This window comes from Ictidomys tridecemlineatus, chromosome 15 (genome assembly GCF_052094955.1).
Source record: "Ictidomys tridecemlineatus isolate mIctTri1 chromosome 15, mIctTri1.hap1, whole genome shotgun sequence".
In the NCBI taxonomy this organism is placed as follows: domain Eukaryota; kingdom Metazoa; phylum Chordata; class Mammalia; order Rodentia; family Sciuridae; genus Ictidomys; species Ictidomys tridecemlineatus.
The window spans coordinates 60,496,418-60,516,361 of record NC_135491.1 but is presented as its reverse complement, the minus strand read 5'-3'; the positions used below and the strand labels follow the sequence as shown (position 1 = coordinate 60,516,361).

At 62.8% G+C, this 19,944-nt stretch overlaps 1 long non-coding RNA gene across 1 annotated transcript; it reads right to left on the bottom strand.

Annotated features, from left to right (window-relative positions):
* Nucleotides 1-13,690: 13,690 nt before the first annotated feature.
* LOC144370962 (uncharacterized) lies at nt 13,691-16,614 on the bottom strand. Its single transcript, XR_013431111.1, has 3 exons — nt 16,525-16,614; nt 14,174-16,274; nt 13,691-13,959 (listed from the first exon to the last, which is right to left on the bottom strand). It is a non-coding gene; the product is annotated as an uncharacterized LOC144370962 (long non-coding RNA).
* Between the last annotated feature and the right edge of the window lie 3,330 nt (nt 16,615-19,944).

The following is a 19,944-nucleotide window of genomic DNA, read 5'->3' as shown; positions in this document are numbered from 1 at the left end:
TACCAGGACCCCGGACAGAAAAGACCCCCATCCTGCTGGACATGGTGACACACCTCTGTAATCTCGGCTCCTTGGGAGGCTAAGGCAGGAGGATTACAAGTCGGAGGCCAACCTGGGCAACTTAACAAGATCCTGCCTCACAATAAAAAATAAGAAGGGGAAGGGCTGGCGTTGTGGCTCAGTGGTAGCACGCTCGCCTGGCAAGCGTGGGGCCCTGGGTTGGATCCTCAGCACCACATACAATCAGATAAAGGTATTGTGTCCAGAAGGGTTGAGGTGCAGCTCAGGGGTAGAGGGCCCAGTATCAAACCACAAAGAAAAACTGGAAAAAACCTAGTCCCACCGCAAGACCAGGCACCTAAGTCCACTCAGGCGGAAACTGGATTCCACATGGCTGGAGGATGATGAGCCTGCGCTTATGGGCACCAGCACCCAACAGCGCACCCCTCATTCCAGAGTCTAATGTCCACTTGGCTTGGTCTCCCTGCCCTCTCTTGGACAGGCAGGGCATCGTCCCCCCCAACAGCCTGTGAAAGTGTCCTGTGGCTGGTGACGAGGTGGGTTTAAAGTTTCCAGGCAGCTTCGTGGGCAGGGCTAGCCACCTAGCCACCACAGGTCCAACCTGGCCACAGGCGCCTCTCTCTGAAGATCATCTTGTCTGATACCTTTTGCAGTTCCCAGCCTGTGCTCCTGTCCTTGTGTTTCAGAGCCTTGTGGCACAGGGTGCGCTAGGAGAGGGTTCCACCACTGAGCCAGGCCTGGACACTCTGATCTATATGTGGACACGTTCCTGCCCAGCTGCCCAGGCTGGCCTGGAACTCGTGAGCATCCTGCCTTGGCCTCCCAGGTGGCCGGGATGACAGGCGTGGCCACTGCCCAGACTGGTTGGGCTTGGCTTGTTTCAAGGAGGGTGGTTCAGCCTGGTGGGTAGGGACCCGTCACTCACCGTCCCTGCATGCACAGGCCCCTGCTCCTCCGGCTGCCCAGCTAGCCTCCCCGCTGGGGCCAGTGCTGCTTCCCACAAGCAAGGGTCCCTCGTGGCTGCAGAGTCGCGTTCACCCGGCATCCTTCCCACACGGCACCCCCACCTCATCCTCTGCTCCCTTCCTGTAGTGTCACTGAGTCCCCTTGTTTTCTCTTGAGGGTCTTGTTCTGATTTCTGTCTCCCTCTTCTTTCTGGGGCAATGTCCCCAGCGACGCTGCGCCTCCTCTGGCTCTGGGTGGCCGAGCCTCCGCCCGGCAGCAGGGCTTCCTGCCCGGGTCTCCCCCGGGGCTTTCTCTCTGTTCCTGAAGCCCCCAGGGGACAGCGGTAACAACCCCTTTCCTGCCAGGATGCGGCCCCTCTGGACTCTAGAGACTCAGACCCGTGGAGATCTCCCTGGCTGCTGAGAAGCACTTCTGGGCATGAGGCCGCGGAGGGTCCCTCCCTCTCCCCGGTGTCCCTTCCTGGGCTCCACTTTCCGTGTCCACGCTCAGTTGAGACCCTTCTCCCTCATGGCCCTTCCTCTATGATCCTTTATTCACAGCCTTCTGACAAGACCCCCTGCGGTCCCTCGGTGGGACGTGCCCCGGGCTGCTGTTCCCTGGTCACCTCGGCAGCTCTGGACAGTGGCCTCACGGGCACGTTCCTCGCCACCAGCTCTGCACGTTGCCACTGGCCACAGAACCGATGGCCTCACCTCCTTTCCCAGCCTGACCAGATCTGGCCTCAGCCTCCCTCCTGCAGCTCTGAGCCGGGGGCCGCCCCTTCTGAGTGGGAGTTAGGAGCCACGCCTCTTCCAGGTGGTGGTCCCTCAGGAGTCCGACTGTGCCCCCACCCTGCCCTCACAGTCCTGGACTTGGTCCCGCAGCCTGCCCTCCTGGCAGTGCCCAGCCCTGCCCGAGTGCCGCCTCCCAGCCTGGACTCTGCAGATTCCCCTGAACTTCCGCTCGCACCTTCCTGGGCCCGAGAGGCCTCACGGGTGAGCAGACTCTGAGCACCTGCCTGTCCACTGGGCCTCGGCTCCACCAGGGGTTTGGCCGGATGTGCACTTCAGGGTTGTAAACCACTTTTCACCCTCAGAGGTTCCAAAGTCTGTCTCACTGGAGCCGTTTGTGGCCCAGCCAGCCGCGGCCAGCTGCCCTTTCCCGCAGCCTGGAGCTCCCTGGTCCCCACATCCTGCCAGGCCTGGGTGACGCCGCTGATTTGACTTTGCTTTTCACCTGTCAGCCTGCACGCCGCTTCCCTGGTCAGGGGCGCTGACTGGGATTCTCCTGGCCTCTGCTGCACGGCCTCTGGCACCCCCGTGCCCTGGTCCCCACATGTTGGCCTGGCTGTGATGTCTGTGATGGGGTCCTGTGCTCCCCCTGACCTCTGACCCTGGACCCCCACTTTGGCCACCTGTGTCACGTCCACCCCTGACCTGACATGTCTGAGTGGAGCTGCTCTGTGTCTGTGGGTGGCCAGCCCCACCCAGCCCTCTGCAGACGTCCCCATGCGGCTTCCTCGCTCCGTCGTTGCTCCTTCCTAGAGGAGTGTGAGACCCCCGCCCCTCACAAGCACTCGGGTCCCTGAGGCTGCGTCTGCTTCCTGCTCTCCTCGGCCTCTCTCTCCTTTGGTGGTGCTGGGCTGAGCGCAGGGCACACTGGCAGCCAGCCCATGTGCCCCACGTCCAAACAGGCTCTGGCTAGGCTGCCAGGCCCCTCCTGCCACAGCCCCTGCGTCCCTGGCCTGCGGGCCAGCCTCCTGGCTTCTGTGCCATCCTGTCCCTTCCACCGGTCTCAGTGTCATACTGGCATAGTCTTGTTGGTCACCATGTCCTCTATTCACTTGAGTGGGGCCTGGGAGCAAGTCCTAGGGTGTGGCCAGCCTGGTCCCTTTGCAGAGAACCCTTAGGAGAGCAGCGGGGAGAACCCTTAGGGGAGCAGCGGGGAGAACCCTTAGGGGAGCAGCGGGGGAGAACCCTTAGGGGAGCAGCGGGGGAGAACCCTTAGGGGAGCAGAGGGGAGAACCCTTAGGGGAGCAGCGGGGAGAACCCTTAGGGGAGCAGCGGGGGAGAACCCTTAGGGGAGCAGAGGGGAGAACCCTTAGGGGAGCAGAGGGGAGAACCCTTAGGGGAGCAGAGGGGAGAACCCTTAGGGGAGCAGCGGGGGAGAACCCTTAGGGGAGCAGAGGGGAGAACCCTTAGGGGAGCAGAGGGGAGAACCCTTAGGGGAGCAGAGGGGAGAACCCTTAGGGGAGCAGCGGGGGAGAACCCTTAGGGGAGCAGCGGGGGAGAACCCTTAGGGGAGCAGCGGGGAGAACCCTTAGGGGAGCAGCGGGGAGAACCCTTAGGGGAGCAGCGGGGAGGACCCTTAGGGGAGCAGCGGGGGAGGACCCTTAGGGGAGCAGCGGGGAGAACCCTTAGGGGAGCAGCGGGGAGAACCCTTAGGGGAGCAGCGGGGAGAACCCTTAGGGGAGCAGCGGGGGAGAACCCTTAGGGGAGCAGCGGGGGAGAACCCTTAGGGGAGCAGGGGGGAGAACCCTTAGGGGAGCAGAGGGGAGAACCCTTAGGGGAGCAGCGGGGAGAACCCTTAGGAGAGCAGGGGGGAGAACCCTTAGGGGAGCAGCGGGGAGAACCCTTAGGGGAGCAGCGGGGAGAACCCTTAGGGGAGCAGAGGGGAGAACCCTTAGGGGAGTAGCGGGGGAGAACCCTTAGGAGAGCAGCGGGGAGAACCCTTAGGGGAGCAGCGGGGAGAACCCTTAGGGGAGCAGCGGGGAGAACCCTTAGGGGAGCAGCGGGGGAGAACCCTTAGGGGAGCAGCGGGGGAGAACCCTTAGGGGAGCAGCGGGGGAGAACCCTTAGGAGAGCAGCGGGGAGAACCCTTAGGGGAGCAGCGGGGAGAACCCTTAGGGGAGCAGCGGGGGAGAACCCTTAGGAGAGCAGCGGGGGAGAACCCTTAGGGGAGCAGCGGGGGAGAACCCTTAGGAGAGCAGCGGGGAGAACCCTTAGGGGAGCAGTGGGGGAGAACCCTTAGGGGAGCAGCGGGGAGAACCCTTAGGGGAGCAGCGGGGGAGAACCCTTAGGGGAGCAGCGGGGGAGAACCCTTAGGAGAGCAGCGGGGAGAACCCTTAGGGGAGCAGTGGGGGAGAACCCTTAGGGGAGCAGCGGGGAGAACCCTTAGGGGAGCAGCGGGGGAGAACCCTTAGGGGAGCAGCGGGGGAGAACCCTTAGGAGAGCAGCGGGGAGAACCCTTAGGGGAGCAGCGGGGAGAACCCTTAGGGGAGCAGCGGGGAGAACCCTTAGGGGAGCAGCGGGGAGAACCCTTAGGGGAGCAGCGGGGAGAACCCTTAGGGGAGCAGCGGGGAGAACCCTTAGGGGAGCAGCGGGGAGAACCCTTAGGGGAGCAGCGGGGAGAACCCTTAGGGGAGCAGCGGGGGAGAACCCTTAGGGGAGCAGCGGGGGAGAACCCTTAGGGGAGCAGCGGGGAGAACCCTTAGGGGAGCAGCGGGGAGAACCCTTAGGAGAGCAGCGGGGAGAACCCTTAGGGGAGCAGCGGGGAGAACCCTTAGGGGAGCAGCGGGGAGAACCCTTAGGGGAGCAGCGGGGGAGAACCCTTAGGGGAGCAGCGGGGGAGAACCCTTAGGGGAGCAGCGGGGAGAACCCTTAGGGGAGCAGCGGGGGAGAACCCTTAGGAGAGCAGCGGGGAGAACCCTTAGGGGAGTAGCGGAGGAGAACCCTTAGGGGAGCAGGGGGGAGAACCCTTAGGGGAGCAGGGGGGAGAACCCTTAGGGGAGTAGCGGGGAGAACCCTTAGGGGAGCAGCGGGGAGAACCCTTAGAGGAGCAGCGGGGGAGCCATGTGCACTCAAAGGCAGGCTTCAGGGCCTGGCGCCCCTGGGTTCGAATCCCAGGCTGCAGTCGGTCACATTTTCTGTCGACGCTGCGGGCAGCAGGCCTTGGCCCTACATACTGGCCACGTGCAGCCTGGGGGCTCCTTGGAGAGGAGGGATCGCAGCCTGGACCCCCTGGAGGCACAGGCTGGATGACTTCTGCCCTGGGCCTGGCTGTCTACAGAGTGCTCCCTGGAAAGAACCCCATGTGGCATGGAGGCCCTGGTTCAGAGCGTCCAACTGGGACGACCAGATTGGAGACCCACTGGAGGCCCGGACACGGCTGGGCGCTGTGATGAGACATGGCTGTCTGTGCCAGGCCACCACGCCTGGGGATGCGTTACTCTAGGACAGAGAATGACATCCTGGCTATTTCCCCAGACCAGTGACCTCACAGGGCTGGTGTGAGGCAGAGGGGGCCACACTCTGCCTCCAGGATGCTCCTCCCTGGCTGTCCCCCCACTGTGCCCCATGGCCTTTCCTTGCCTGAAACAGACGCCTTTGCCTGCCTGGTCTCCCTGGACTCTCCCTCTCCTCTGCTCCTTGGCCAACGTGAAGGAGGCCATCATAAATGCTCGGCCTTAACGTGTCCCTGGGAGGATGAGCCCGTTTGCACAGTGGGGACTGTCCCGGGAGACCCCGAGACCCCGGCCTTCTGCCCTGCCTTGGGTCTTGGCCGTCCTGGCCTCAGGCTCTGCCTCCAGCCACATCCAAGCTGAACACAGAGCACAGGACTAACTGAAGGGTTGGGGAGCCCAGCAGGCCACAGAGAGGCCACAGAGCAGAAATGCAGCAGACCCTTCCCGGCCCTGCTGCCCCGCAGGCCAGGAGTCACCTGGCACAGTGATCAGACGGTACCTCATGGTGCACGCCACCAAACCCCTGGGACCTGGGCCACGGACGCACTCCCAAAGCTTGACCTGCCAGTCAAGCTCCAAGTGGCCAAGCTGAGAGGGACCAGGCCTGGTCACCAGCCAACCACGGGGCCCTGGTGACACTGCCCAGAAGCACAGAGGCCCAGGGGTCCTTCACAGACACACCACGGAGCATGTACTTGCACAGAGGTGTACGCACACTCCTGAGCCTGGAGGAGCACCCACGAGTGCCCTGCCACGCAGGCCATGAGCACACGGGCTGGGCACAGTGTTCACACGTGGCACAGGGGTGTGAACCGCCCCCTGCCAGCTGACCACTGTGGACACTAGCACCTCGGAGCCCCCAAAGGAGCACCCAGGAAGGAGTGTGGGGAGTGGTGGCCCCTCCCTCCATCCCTCCCCCGGGAGTACCCTGTGGCTCCAGCTAGCCGCTGGGCCTTCCGCCTGCTGCAGCCCAGACTGACATCTGCACTGGGGACCCTGGGCCCCTTGACTCTCCATCACAGCAGCATGGCCCACACCAACCCCTGCCCCCAAAGCCTGGCTCCCAGCCTGTACGTGGACAGTGCCTCTGGCCTCCGTGTCCTAGGAGCTGCCCTCCCCATCTTGCATCCAGCCCTCTCCTTGATAAGTGGCTCCTCTGTGTCCCACGTCATCCCACACAGCCCCTACTGGATGCCCAGGAGGGTCATCGGCCCCACACCCCTCGGAATCTGCCCTGGCCCTCTCTGATGAGGTCCTGGCCCTCAGCCTGGCCTCCCGGCCCACCCCCCCCCCCCGGACTCCAGACAAGACACCCCAGACACTCCCCACCTGCCTGGGGCTGCTGCCCTTCCCTGCGTCCCCTGAGGACCCCCAGCCTCTGAGACGCGCCCCTCGTGGGTGGCACTCACTAGCGCAGTGGTTCCTGCTCAGCGGAAGCTTCCTAGCCAGGCCCCAGGAGTCGAGGGCCTCTGTCTTTCGTTCCAGCTGGCCCCCACTCACCACGAGAGGGGCTGCCGAGAGAGTTCGGTCCCTGTGGCCGGCGCGACCTGACCCAGGCCCGGGCGACCGGCTCTCCTGCTCCCGAGCGGCTCTGCAGGGCCACCTCCTTAGAAGAGAAACTCTGGCACCTCCCCAGTGCAGAGGGCTAATACCTCACACATGTCAGCCTGCTCCTCTGGGAGGCACGCAAGCCACGGAAGGCTGGTCCCGCCAGCCCAGAGTGTCTGGGGCCGTCAGGGATGCTCCTCGGTCCCAGGCCATACTCTGGGGCCTCTGTCTTGGGCAGGCCGGGGCCTGGGGGGCACTGAGTTGGGAGGTGGGGAAGGGGTCAGGCCTGGGGCTCTCCTGTGTCCTGCTGCTGAGACCAGACCCTCTCAGGTGGCCCGGGGATTCTGACCCACAGTTTCCCTCTGCGGATCCCTGCCTGCCTCCTCACCCCCTGGGGACACACCCTCTTACCTACCTGGGCACAGGCCCGCTCTGACCTGGCCCAAGGGTGGGAGCCCGTCCCTTTATCAGAAGTGGGGGAGGCTTGGTCTCCCCCATTCCCAGGGACAGGAGGCTCCACAGCAATCTTGGATTGGAATGTGCTCTGGCAGAGCCACAGGACTTTCGAAATCGAGGGAGGGTCTGCGGTTCAGGCTGAGCTGGAGGCTGGGCTTCGCTCCAGGGTCTCGACATTCTGAGGTTGGGGGCGGGGGGAATTGTGGGGGCTCCAGTGGGTGAGAGGCCGGGCCCAAAGCTCCTGCTGGGTCCGTCCCCAAGCAGCCTGGGGTGGGGCACCTCGGGAACACACAGGCCCACCCCTGGCCAGGCTGCCTGACTCCTGGAGGGCGGCTCCCTCCTGCAGCTGGAGCGGCAGCTCCCTGAACAGGATGCCATGAAGACTTCAGACCCCGCCTCAGAGGGGCCAGAGACTCAGGGCCTGGAGGGAGAAGGGCACGAGCTCAGCCAGCCACCCTGGGCACTGGCCTGAGGGTAGGACCCCTGACTCAGACCTGCTGCTGGGGGGTGGGGCCAGCCCAGAGCCCCTGGCCCCCTGCTTGGTGGTGACTCGAGGTTCCCAAATCCACCCGGGAAACCTGTTCCTTGTAGGATTTTCAGGTGAGATCCCCCAGAACCCCCAGCCCCGACTTGGGGATGCCTCCCAGCAGGGTCAGGGGAGAGGGGCAGGGCCAGGCCTCGCACACCCAGAGCCCCGGAGCCTCTGCCGACACACAGCACCAGGTCTCCTGCACAGGCTGCCCGGTCCCTCCGCCCGCCGGGCCGCACACCCACAAAGCAGAGCTCAGCCCAGCGCTCGCCCGCCACCTGGAGACCTGGCTTGTCTTTGACGTGTTTTGTAAGTGGAGTCTGATGGGACCAAGGAGCATGCCGGACAGGGCAAGACCCCGCCAGCGTCCACAGAGCTAGGGGAGCACCTCCTGCTGAGGAGTGCAGACAGGTGCCTCCCGGGCACAGCCTGCCCCTAACTCAGCCGAGGTCATGCGGCTCACTCACCTGAGCACGCTGGGCGAGGGCTGCCGGTGAGGTGGGCGACTTCCTCCCCAGAACATGCAGGGAGCCTGGGCCGGAGGAGGGCTGGGTGAGCCCCACCTGGCACCCCATCTTCCTGTGGGCTCCCGGTGCCCAGCACTGTGCCTCATGACTGGACCTTAGCAGCAGGGAATGTCCCCGATCCTGAGCACCCCTGGACCTTTGGTGATGACCACCCACCCTGGAGGTCCCTCTGGGCCTTGGACTCCTAGGCCTTGAGCAGCTCCGGCCATTTCCTGTGGTCCTGGCCCTCAGCTCCTCCACCCTCCTGGCTCTGGCCTGCCCGGGCCTTCTCGCAGTCTGATGGACAGGACTCTGCGTCTTGATGAGCACCACACTGGGTTTCCACAGCCTGGGTGCCCGTGGGCCTGGAGTGTGAGGGCTGTTGGCCACTTGAGAGACGCCCCCACCCCACACTGCGCACCTCAGCACCGGGCCTGCAGCAAGCCTCCCCAGCCTCCTCGCAGCACAGCACAGCCTTACGCCGGCTGTCTCTGGTCCTTTCCCCTTCAGCTCTGCCCGGCCTCTCCCCCCAAGCCATGTTCAGGCCCCACAGATGGTCCCAGGACTCTGCAGCTGGGGTTCAGCCTTCTCAGCCCCAACATGGGGTTCAGCTTCCCCGTCTCATCCATCCTGCCTGCCTGGGGGCACTGAGCCCAGCCTCTTCTCTAGTGACTCCCCGATTCCCCTGAGTCCCCCAGACCTCCTGGAAGTCCCTCCTAGATCCGGCTGCCTGCTGAGCACCTGCAGGTGAAGGCTGCCAGCGTTTCACACTCAGCCTGTGGAGGCCGAGGACCTCGCTCTCCACTGTGGCCCCCACTCCTTCCAGAGCTCCAGCCCGGGGCCAGAGACCCCGACGCATCCCTGTCTCTCCTGGACAGGTGACCTTATGTGCCAGTGTTCCTGGGCCCCAGCGTGTCAGGTGGCTGGCCACGAGGGGCTCTGGGCAAGCCTGAGGTCAAACCTCCCGAGTGCAGCAGATATGGCCAACCTGGGTGGCTCATGCAGTCACGAAGGAGGCAGGAGAGGCTGGTTCCCTCCGCCTCCAGCCCCCTCAGCCTCCAGCCCCCTCAGCCTCCAGCCCCCTCTGCCTCCAGCCCCCTCTGCCTCCAGCCCCCTCAGCCTCCAGCCCCCTCCATCTTCCAGCCCCCTCGGCCTCCAGCCCCTCAGCCTCCAGCCCCCTCGGCCTCCAGCCCCCTCCACCCTCCAGCCCCCTCGGCCTCCAGCCCCCTTGGCCTCCAGCTCTGCCCTCCAGCCCCCCTGGTCTCCTGCCTGGGCTCAGCTGGAGCAGAGCCAGCAGGCCTCCCGGCCTCCAGTTTGCTACTAGGTCTCTGTGAGCACGTGACGCGTTCCTGGGGATGGCTGTCTCTGCGTGCCAGCGGGTGGTTTCTCTGGAGAGCCCGGCCCACATGTGTCCCCCAGCTGTCTGCTCTCGGCTCCTGGCAGGCCGCCCTGCGCTCTGGCACACTTCCCCTGCTCCCGGGGCAGACAGCTCGCCCTTGGCTTGGGTGTGGCCCAACAAGCAGGGACAAGTCCATGACCTCTGGGTCTGACGCATCCCAGTGGTCCCCAGCACCACCCATCCGTCCCACCCTGGTGGTGGGCGAGCCCACAGCTGCCCTGGGTGGGTGCTTCTGGCTTTAAGGGCAGGTGGCTGGTGGGAGGGAGTGGGCACTTGTCCCCAGGGCAGGTCTGTCTCTTGGCTCTGGTGGTCCCACCCCCAGTTACGGGACCAAGTTGCTGAGGGGGTTCCCAGCGTGTGGACTTTGCTGATCCAACCCGTCCCAACTCAGCACCAAGACATCTGTAAAGGACATGGCGGCCACTGGCGGGCCGGGGCGGGCCCAGGTGATACCCAGGCCAACTGGGTCCAGGGTCATCTCGGAGGCCGCTGCCCAGCACAGCTCCTCACCGCAGGGTCATTACCCCTGGATCACCTGCTGCTCCGTCAGCAGGTTCTTCTCCAGATCCAGAGCCCTGGTCACAGGCTTCGAGGCCCGAAGAGGCCGGCCCTTCCCCCTGCAGGCCCAGATGCAGCCAAGGACCTGAGTGGGCAGGAGCAGAGCCGCGCAGGGCCTCTTGCCTTGGGAGCAGTGAGTCCTGGGTACTCTAGTTTTGGGGGATTTTTGGTGCCAGGGATTGAACTCAGGGATACTTGACCACTGAGCCACACTCCATCACTTTTTACTGTTTACTTTGACATAGGGCCTCGCTGAGTTGCTGAGGCTGGCCTGGAACCTGCCATCCTCCTGCCTCAGCCTCCTGAGTTGCTAGGGCACAGGTGGGGGCCACAAGCCCTGCTGGGCACTCTACTTTGAAGAAGTCACACTGGTGAAGGCCTCAGCGTCCAATCTGTGAAAAGGGCAGAGAGCCCAGAGCTCAGGAGCCAGTCAGGGTCCTGCCAGGGGCCGGTCTCTCTCAGGAGGCAGGAGCCCGCAGGCCTGGGACCCACCAGCCCTGAACTGCATCCTGCGTCTCCCGCCCACCGTTGTCCTGGGTGCTGCGGCTGCTGCCCTCTGGTGGACAGGTGGGACGAGACACCAGAGCCGGCTGGTCAGGGCGGAGAAGCTGCTCCTCCTTCCTCCTGATGGGCTGCCCAGCACTTGCCCTCTAGCCACACCTGCTCCCCGGGAGCCAGGCCTGTTCTTCCTGGCCTTGTCAACTGGGCCACGGGACCCTGTGCTGATCTCAGGACACGCCAGGGGCAGGGTCCAGCGGGTTCCAGAGTGTGCTTTGGCCTCTGTCTTTGCTCTCTTGTCTGAAAATCCCAGGAGCGTGAGAGGAAGGGGGACCCAGCATGGACCCCTCAGCCCACCCTCAGAGTCCTCCCTCCAAGCCTCACACCTGGCCTCTTACCAGGCCCTCAACAGGTGGCATGGCACTGGTGATCCCAGTGCCCAGGAGGCCGAGGCAGGAGGATTCAAGGTCATGGCCAGGCTGGACCACACAGTGAGACCCTGCCTCAAAAATTAAAAACAAAACAGAAGGGTTCCTGCTGCCACGGCCCCCCACGGCCAGCTGTCCGCTCGGCCCCAGGCTCACCTGCCCCAAGACGCTCCTGCTGCCACTGCCCCCCATGGCCAGCTGTCCGATCGGCCCCAGGCTCACCTGCCCCAAGACGCTCCTGCTGCCACTGCCCCCCATGGCCAGCTGTCCGATCGGCCCCAGGCTCACCTGCACCAAGGGGCACCCCTGCCCCTCAGTCCTCTGTCCTCAGTTGCTGCCGCTGCCGCTGGCCTGGACCATCAGGATTCATCAGTAAAAGCCCTTGTGTAGCAGGAGACGGAGGCTCAGAGAGCACACTGGGGACACTGCCCATCGGGGGCTGCCCAGGACACAGACCTCACCTCCCTGGTCGAATGCCACCCAGCCATGACCCACCAGGTCCCCAGGAGAAGCTGCAGGCCACCCCACACCCCTGTGCCCAGCAGTGCTGCTCTGGGGACAGCAGTCACCCCACCTGACTCCGACACCCATTGGGCCCAGGCTTTCTCTCTGGAACGTTCTGTGATGTTCCTGAAGCCCCCGCCTGACCTTGGTCTTGGCTCCCGGGCCTGGGGCTGTTAAGCTAGTGTCCCTGAAAGTGGCAGCACGTGGCAGCTGCGCGCACAAAGGGGAGGTCAAACGAGCAAAGGAACGTGGCCACCTGGCCCAACAGAGAAGTTGGAAACAGTGTTTGACCCAAGATAAAGCTGGACACTAATCAGCAGGGGCAGCACAGGAGAGCGAAGCCTGCTTCCCTTCTGGTGATTTCTAACTGCGTCAAAGTGAAGTCCTGGACCGGACAGAGGCTCTGAGAGGCCCGGCACTGAGCTTGCACAGTGTCCAGCCCCTCGGCCGGACCCGAGGCCCTGAAGGCCGTGCCCCCCGTGGGGCGGGAGCAAGACGCACCTTGCCAGCACGGCGGCTCCCGTGGGCACCGGACTGTGGTGGTGCGGGGGGGGGGGCTCTGGACAGCCCTGGCCTCCCACAGCACCTGGCTGGACACCCTCCTCTGCCCCCTCCCACGGCACCTGGCTGGACGCCCTCCTCTGCCCCCTCCCACGGCACCTGGCTGGACGCCCTCCTCTGCCCCTCACAGGGGTTCCTTGCCTTACTGGGAAGGGAGGCAGACACAGGACAGAAAATTCCAGAACAGCCGGGTGAATGTGGAGCCTGGGCCCTTCCCAGCTCCAGGAAGACTGAGGGCCTAGAACGGCTCCCTGAGAGCAGGGGCACGGTGGCGCACACCTGTGACCCCAGCGGCTCGGGAGGCTGAGGCAGGAGGACGGCGAGTTCAAAGCCAGCCTCAGCAACTTAGTGAGACCCTGTCTCTAAATAAAATATTTAGAAGGACTTCAGTGGTCGAGAGCCCCTGGACTCAATCCCCAGTACCCAAAGAAATTAACAACAAAAAAGGAGACTGTGAAAAGTGAGGAGAGAACATTCTAGAACATTACAAATAAGACATCAGAGAGGTGAGAGAGAGGCTGGAAGCTGCAGGTCCGCCCAAGTCTAAGGACGAGGTGTCACAGACAGCCTCGGGAGTGGACCGCAGCTCCCGGGGTCCACACCCAGGGCCTGCTGTGCTCTGCTGGGCCTGGGCCCCAGGGACAGCTGCCCCCTTCACACAGCACCGCCCTGGGCATCAGTACCCTCAGACCCCCACCCCACCCTGGACACCCCGTCCACTCACCCTGCCTCCCTGTGCAGCTGTCCTGGCCTGGCTGGCTCCCCTCCCAGACCTCAGGCTGCGCTGGCCCTGCCCCACCACCTGCCCGTCCTCCCAGGAGGGTGAGGGCCAGCAGGACAGCGCGGGGGGGGGGGGGAGCCCGTCCTGGGGGCCTCCTCTCCACAGCCTGCCCTCCGGTCCTGACCCCGGGCGCCCAGGCGAGGGGCAGCCACTTGACGAGTTCCCCAGAGCTGCGAGGGCCACATCCCCCCCGGGGGCAGGGCCTGGGGACCGCCAGGCTGTACAAGTGCCACATCCTGGAGGACGGCACATCAGGCCTCGAGGGTCCCTCATCCCTTTTGTGATGTATTTTAATTATGAACCCCCAAAGTGTGCAGGACACACCTGGGTCTGTACAGACTCTGTGCCCGAGGTTCACGGCAGCACTTTTTATGACTGCCCAAATGTGGGAGCAGGCTGGGGTGCAGCCCGCGATTCATGGGTGCGTCACCCCTGGAGCCTGCCCCCACCTTCCCACTGGGGGCTGTGGGAAGGGTCCTGCCCGTCTGCTGGGGGCCTGGGGGTGAATCACCACGCCAACTCGCAGTCCCAGCGGGCCAGAGGCCCCGTGCTGCCGGGGCACCCCCTGAGCAGACGCGGCCTGGTAGGGCACCGCTGGGGCAGGGAGCTGGGATTCTGCTGAAGCATCTAAAGCCACGAGGCGCCCTCAGCTCCCCCTCCCCTGGGCACCCCATGGAGCCTCCCAAGGGCCCCGGGCACCCCCACCACTCCCATCTCCTGGTGCTGTGAAGTCCAGTTGTCTTCCGTGTGTCCATTCATACCCAGACCCCTGCTCCTGGGAGCCCTTCCCCGAGGGCAGGCCTGTCCCCTGCAGCTCACCACGGCTCACCTGCCCAGGGCCCAGCTGCCCACGACACTCCAATGGTTCCAGAGTGCAGCACCCCACCTCGTGGACCACACTCGATCTCAACTGAGGGGCGTCCTGGGACGGGGGCGGGGACCAGGATGGATCGGGAGCCAGCAGCTTCTCACTGGGCGACTGCTGCAGGGGCAAAGGCAGGGCCACTGAGGGAGGGGGCCTCCCCGGTGAGAGGCTGCCTGTGTCCCACGTCCCCCGTCTCCCGTCCCCATCCCAGCTCACAGGACCAGGGTTTCTCCTCCAGCACCCTCTGCCCTGGGCCACAGGAGGATGGGGGTCTCAGGGCACACCAAGAAGGCCCTTCGTGCTGGAGCAGAGCTGGAGGGGCAGGCGCCACCTGGTGGAGTTGTCCGTTCCCGCAGAGGCACCCGGCGGGGGCTCCTGCCGGGTCTGTGGGGAGTGCCCTTGGAGGTGCTGTGGCGTCCACTGCAGAACTGCAGAACTGCTGGGCCCTCTCCACGCCTGAAAATAGCCACTGGTGTCTTCAAACCTAAACCGCTGGAGAATCCATTGCAGAAGCTCCTAAGCAATTCAGAAAATGCAGCTTGGATTTCTTTTCATTTTATTTATTTAATTAATTAATTTGTTGATTTTTGTAGTTGTGAGAAGGAAGTGGATCTCTGGGAAGGTCCAGCTTGACCTGGGCAGCACGCCTTTATTTGTTTATTTTTCTGTGGTGCTGAGCATGGATAAGTTTCTGTTCTTCTAGAAACACTCCTGGTACCAAAACTTCTGTCTTGGTTACTTTGAGTTGCCATAACAAAGTACCTTAGACCAGGTGGCTTCCGTCACCGGTGTCCCTTGTCACAGTTCTGGAGGCTGGGAAGCTGGAGATGTGCTGGTCTGCAGATGGCCACCTCTGGCCACGTGGTGGGCAGCAGGCTCTTGGGTATCTTCTTAAGAGGGCCCTGGCCTCACGACCTCTGGATGCCATTGCTAGGGCATTAGGGTTTCCACATGTGGACTCCGGGAGGTCACAGACGCTCGGTCCACAAGAGATGGCAAAGCTGTCCCAGGGCCAGGGATGGCCCAACTCAGGCACAGGAGAACAGGCTACAGGGTGCCCCCACCCAGAACGCCACCCAGCGGCTCCAAGGGGCTGTGACCCTTGGCAGCAGGTGGCTCCGTGTGTGTGCAAGGCAGAGCCAGGACCGGAGCCCTCTGCGGCCGGGGCGCTCAGAGCGGGCAGCTGGTGTGGAGGCCTGTGGCCGTCTCTGGTGGAAGACGGTGTCAGGTCAGGCGAGGCGGGCAGCCACCAGAGGAGGCAGATTTAAAAGGGCCGCTGAACAGGCGGAACTCCATCAGACCCACAGAGGGGACAGGGGAAGGGTCTGAGGAGGAACCACGCGGAAGCTCGACCCGACTGGACTTCTATGGGGCTGGCAGCAGGAAGGGAAGGGCTGGGGACAGGAAAAGGTGTTCCTAGGGTCCCTTGCCCCTTGGAGTGGGTCAGGGGAGTTGGCTGAACTCCAGGATGGGCCAGGGGGTCCTGCTGATGGACAGGCGTTAGTCAGGAGATCTGGCTGATGGACAGGCGTTTCCGCCGGCATCTGATTGATGGCGTTTCCGGCAAGGGCTGCTTTGTTCTAAGTTGCCACCAGTCACCACCAAGTCACCTCGACCGACCTAACGGACAGCAGCCTGAAGTCCAGGGGCCAGAGGAGCTTCTGGGAGGAGAGCTGCTCCACACGTCCACCCTCCACGCAGCGATCGCTCCACACACGAAGTCAAGCTGGACCTTCCAAGAGCTCCACTTCCTCTTCTTGGGGTTTGAGTGTCGTGGGTTGAAGGAGGAGGCCAGGGGATGGAGCCACCCTCCAACGGCCAGGTGAGGACTAGCAGCTTGGGGTCAGGGTCACTTTGCAAGTTTGTGGGATCAGGAAGGGCAGAGGCTCAGAGGCCTGGGCCTCCCCTCCCTGTGGCCCAGGAGTCCTTGGCTCGGGCGCTGTCACTCCGGCCTTGAGATCACCACCCAGCCCACCATGAGGTCCGCCCTGGGACTCTTAGGAGTCTCAGCTTCGGGTCTTGTACCCAATCCACCTTGAATTGGCTTCTGCTTATGGGGGAAGCCAAGGACGACCCATTCTTCAGCTCTAGGACGTCCATAGGAACCACGGACCCAGGCCGTCAGGCTCTTTGAGAATTTGAGGAATGGAATCCACAGACCTGGAGTGACAGCAAAGTAACAGGTTGATTAGAGACATAGGAAGAGGGCAGAGGGGAGGCCCCAGAGGGAGGCCCCAGGAGGGAGGCCACCCTGTCTGTGTCTCAGGGGTTTTACAGGCATCTCACAGAGCCCCCCACAGGGGCCCAGCACAGAAGCCGGCATAAACCAGTCAAGCCCTTCAAGCTCCAGGTTAGCCAGCCAATCAGCAGAGCACGATCCAGCTCCCGATGACGTAGGTCAGGGGCCCGGTCCTCTGGTGGCTTTGACGTATCTGTTAGGAAGAAGCACTTGGTCAGCTGTGGCTTGGGCAAGGGCCAGAGTCCCAGGAGGCACTGCCGTGGCCGTGCTGTGAGGACAGAGCAGGTTCCAGGCCAGAGGAAGTCCTTGTGGTCAGCACTGGCAGGGGCAGTGAGTCCCAGGATGTCCTCCACACTCCTGTCTCCCTCCAAGTTGGCGTGACACCCCCTTCCTGTCCTCCAGGCCCTCCTGGCCCCCCCCTGGGGTCTGTCCTCCTGCCTCACCTGCACTGTGGCCCTGTGCACACCAAGCAAGCGCTGACCGAGAGCCACACCCTGTGGAGGACGAAGCTACTCTTGGCAACTCAGTAGGAGGTCAGCAGAAAGGTCGTTTTTGTTGACAAAACAACTGCTCTTGGGCCTGGCCATCCACATAGTGCAGTAAGGGTGGGGCCCACGGCTCAGGCCTGTTAAATGCGCTTTCTGGAACTTTCTATGAGGACTCCTGGGGGGGCTCTAAGGGTCTGGAGGCTCAGGGGCCAAGCCGAGAATCTGCCCCCGGCTCACTGCCAGCCCTGTGGTGGGCGGAGGTTCCCCTGCTGGGGGCTTCTGGGCCTGGCAGAACGGGGCTGTCCTGCTCACCCGAGGCTGTGGCCCCTCAGGCCACCACCAGCCAGGGCTTGGGGGATTTGCAAGTTCAGCTGCTTACAGTCAAAGTTAGTTCCTTCGGCCTGTGTGGCCATGTCCAACCGCAGGGTCTGCTGTGCTGCCTGCGTCTCTGTCCACCGGGCTCAGCCTCCTCCTGTCTCAGCCGTCCCAGTGGCTGGGCCTGCGGGAGGTGCCACGGTGCTGGCCACGTCATTTTAAAGTGATGTTTTGTCAAAAGCAGGGATGACAGTGTGTTATTGAAACCCCATAAACGACTCTCCGGCTGTGAAGACAAGACAATTGATGGCCATTTTCAATTATTGGCTGTATCAAGCAGGGAAAAAAAGATAGATGTCTCAAGTGTGTTACGAACCTGTATTTATTTGCTAGACTTCTTAAAAAGCTTTCATGGCTTGCAAGAAAGTAGAAAGGACTTTTTTATGTCCAGAAAACAGAACACTCAGAATCACTTCTGAGCCATGTGTAGTGGGGTGGCCTGTGATCCCCACGACTCGGATCATAGGGTCAGCGCCAGCCTGGGCCGCTTAGCGAGGCCCTGTCTCAAAATCAAAAATAAAAGGGGCTGGGGGTGTAGCTTAGTGGTGGAACACCCCGGGCTCAATCCCCAGTACTGGGGAAAAAGAAAGAGTCCTGACTCTCGGCCTGACCCGCCAGGGCTGGAGCGGAGCCTTCCCTGAGCTGCAGGGACGGCCCAGCACTTGTCTGTGGCTGGCAACAGGAGCCGGTCGGTGGCAAGGCCCTCGGGAGGCTGAGGCAGGAGTTGGGTGACAGCAGTGTCCTGACTGGAGGGCACCAGGGGAATGACCAGAAACACCACACCCGACAGGACTGGGACGGTGACCGGTGAGGACCTCGAGCCACCGAGCGTTCACAGGTCTTAGGGACCCCACCTGACTTCTGCCACAGGCACTGCCCCTGTGTGGGCATGGCCTGGGCGGGCACCTCTTCCCTGAGGGTGCCCCAGGGTCGCGATGGGCAAAGGTGCCGTCGACAGGGAGAAACAAAGGACGTCCACGCACTTCTGCCACTCACATCATTGGTACCATCCCACTCTACAGGTTCTTAATCAGAAAACGGCAATCCTCAACGCTGGGCACTGCGGAGCCTCGATCGCTCACAGCAAGCAGTTCTGGCTTAATTCTAAGCACTGCAAACACTGGGCCATGGCGGGCTCAGGACAGTCCCTCTGCGTGCTCGGTTCAGGTGCCGGGTCTGAAGTCTCCAGCCTTAGGCTCCGAGTCCACAGGTGCCCGCTCACTCAGGTGATCAGGCCAGGGACCCAGCAGGCTGCTCCTGGGGGGGAGGGTGGTCGGGAGAAGCCACGCGCCCACCAGGGTCAGGATGTGGCTGTAGGGTTTGAGAGCGGTGAAGAGGATGCAGAGGATCTCAGCAGAGGGCATCGGTGTCGGCTGGCTGAAGGTCTGTTCGCTGGTTCATTATTTATGCAAAATCTGGGGGGTTTTGACCCCCCCTTCAATTCTTTCCAGCTGTCATCAGGTGTCTCGGTGACATCACTGACCTTGGGTGAAAACATCTGGTCTGGGGGTCCCACCTGATCTTCCCCCTTTCTCTCTTACCAGGCTTCACGTGTAGAGGCTTCACCCTGAGTCTACGCGGGGGCTCCCTTAGGGCGCCTGGTGAGACAGGTCCAAGCTGGAGTTGGAAACTGCAGTCATTTGGGCTGCGGTTGTGGCTCCGCGGCAGAGCGCTGGCCTCGCACTGTGAGACCCTCGGCCCCATCCTCAGCACCACATAAAAACAAATAAATAGACACAATAAGCGGTGGCTTTTCACGTCACCGGGACAGCTTTCGATTCACAAACCAACGCAGAGAACCGTCTGTGCACCTTGCCGACTCATCCTCCAGGGACACAGGGCCTCTGTTTGCCCAGCGGGTGCTCGCCGGTGTGGGTGCTGCTACGGGGCCTCCCCTCAGTCCTGCCTCCACCCCCACCGCAGGCCTCTCTGCTGCGGGGCCCTCAGGATGGCTGCCGTGGGCCTGGGAGGACTACCCATCTCTTTCAGAACAGGGTTTTCCTTTTTCTTCAGTTCAGGGGAGCGAGCTCAGGGTCACCCGCGCTACGTGAGCGCTCTGCGCCTCCCAGTCCCAGGCCGACTCTGACCTCAGGGCACTGGACCACTGAGCCGCACCCCAGCCCTATTTTTATTTAATTAGAGACAGGGTCTCACTGAGTTGCTTAGGACCTTCCCACATGGCTGAGGCTGGCTTGGAACTCACGCTCCTCCTGCCTCAGCCTCCGGAGCTGCTGGGATGACAGGTGTGTGCCTGGCCTGGCGGGATCTGGTCTTTTTGTTTCTGATTTTTAGTTCTGAGGGTTGAACCCAGGACTGACGGGTGTGTGAGGCGAGCACCGACAGGACCAGGTGAGGTGCTCAGCGTGTGCCTGGCGCTGCACTGGGTAGGACCTGCCTTCTACATGGCTGCAGGCCTCTTGCACTGACCCCCGACAGTCAGAGCCCCTGGTATCTGCTCTTCCGGAACATTCTGTGGAGTTCCCCTGTCAGTAGAGCTCTTCCCAGAGACACCTGCACTCTGCAAACCTGTGGCTGCTCCTGATTCTGAGACAGCCTGAGGTTGAAGCCGGGGGGTGTCACGTTCGAGTTCAGCTGGGAAACGCAGTGAGACCCTGTCTCATGACGAAGTAGAGGGCTGGGGCGTGGCTCAGCGGATGAGCACCTGGGTTCAAGCCCAGTTCCCTGTAACAAACAGCTCTGGGGAGTGCACTTTAAATCTAACACACATTCAGTCTACAAATTGCACTGTTTACCCCTGTAACTCCATCCTGAGCTGAGAGAAGCTCCTATAAACATCCCATCACATTAAAAACCCAATCCACTGGCTTCTTCCAGCCCCTGCTCCTGTCTACCCAGCAAGGCAGGCTGTCCCACTCTTCGATGGCTCTGGCGCAGCCCAGGAATTGGCAGATGACGCCGGAGGACTCGGCGTTCTCAGAGCTATTCCAACACTGTCAACAGCAGGATGTAAGCCAGGATCGCAGTTTCAATCTGTTCCTC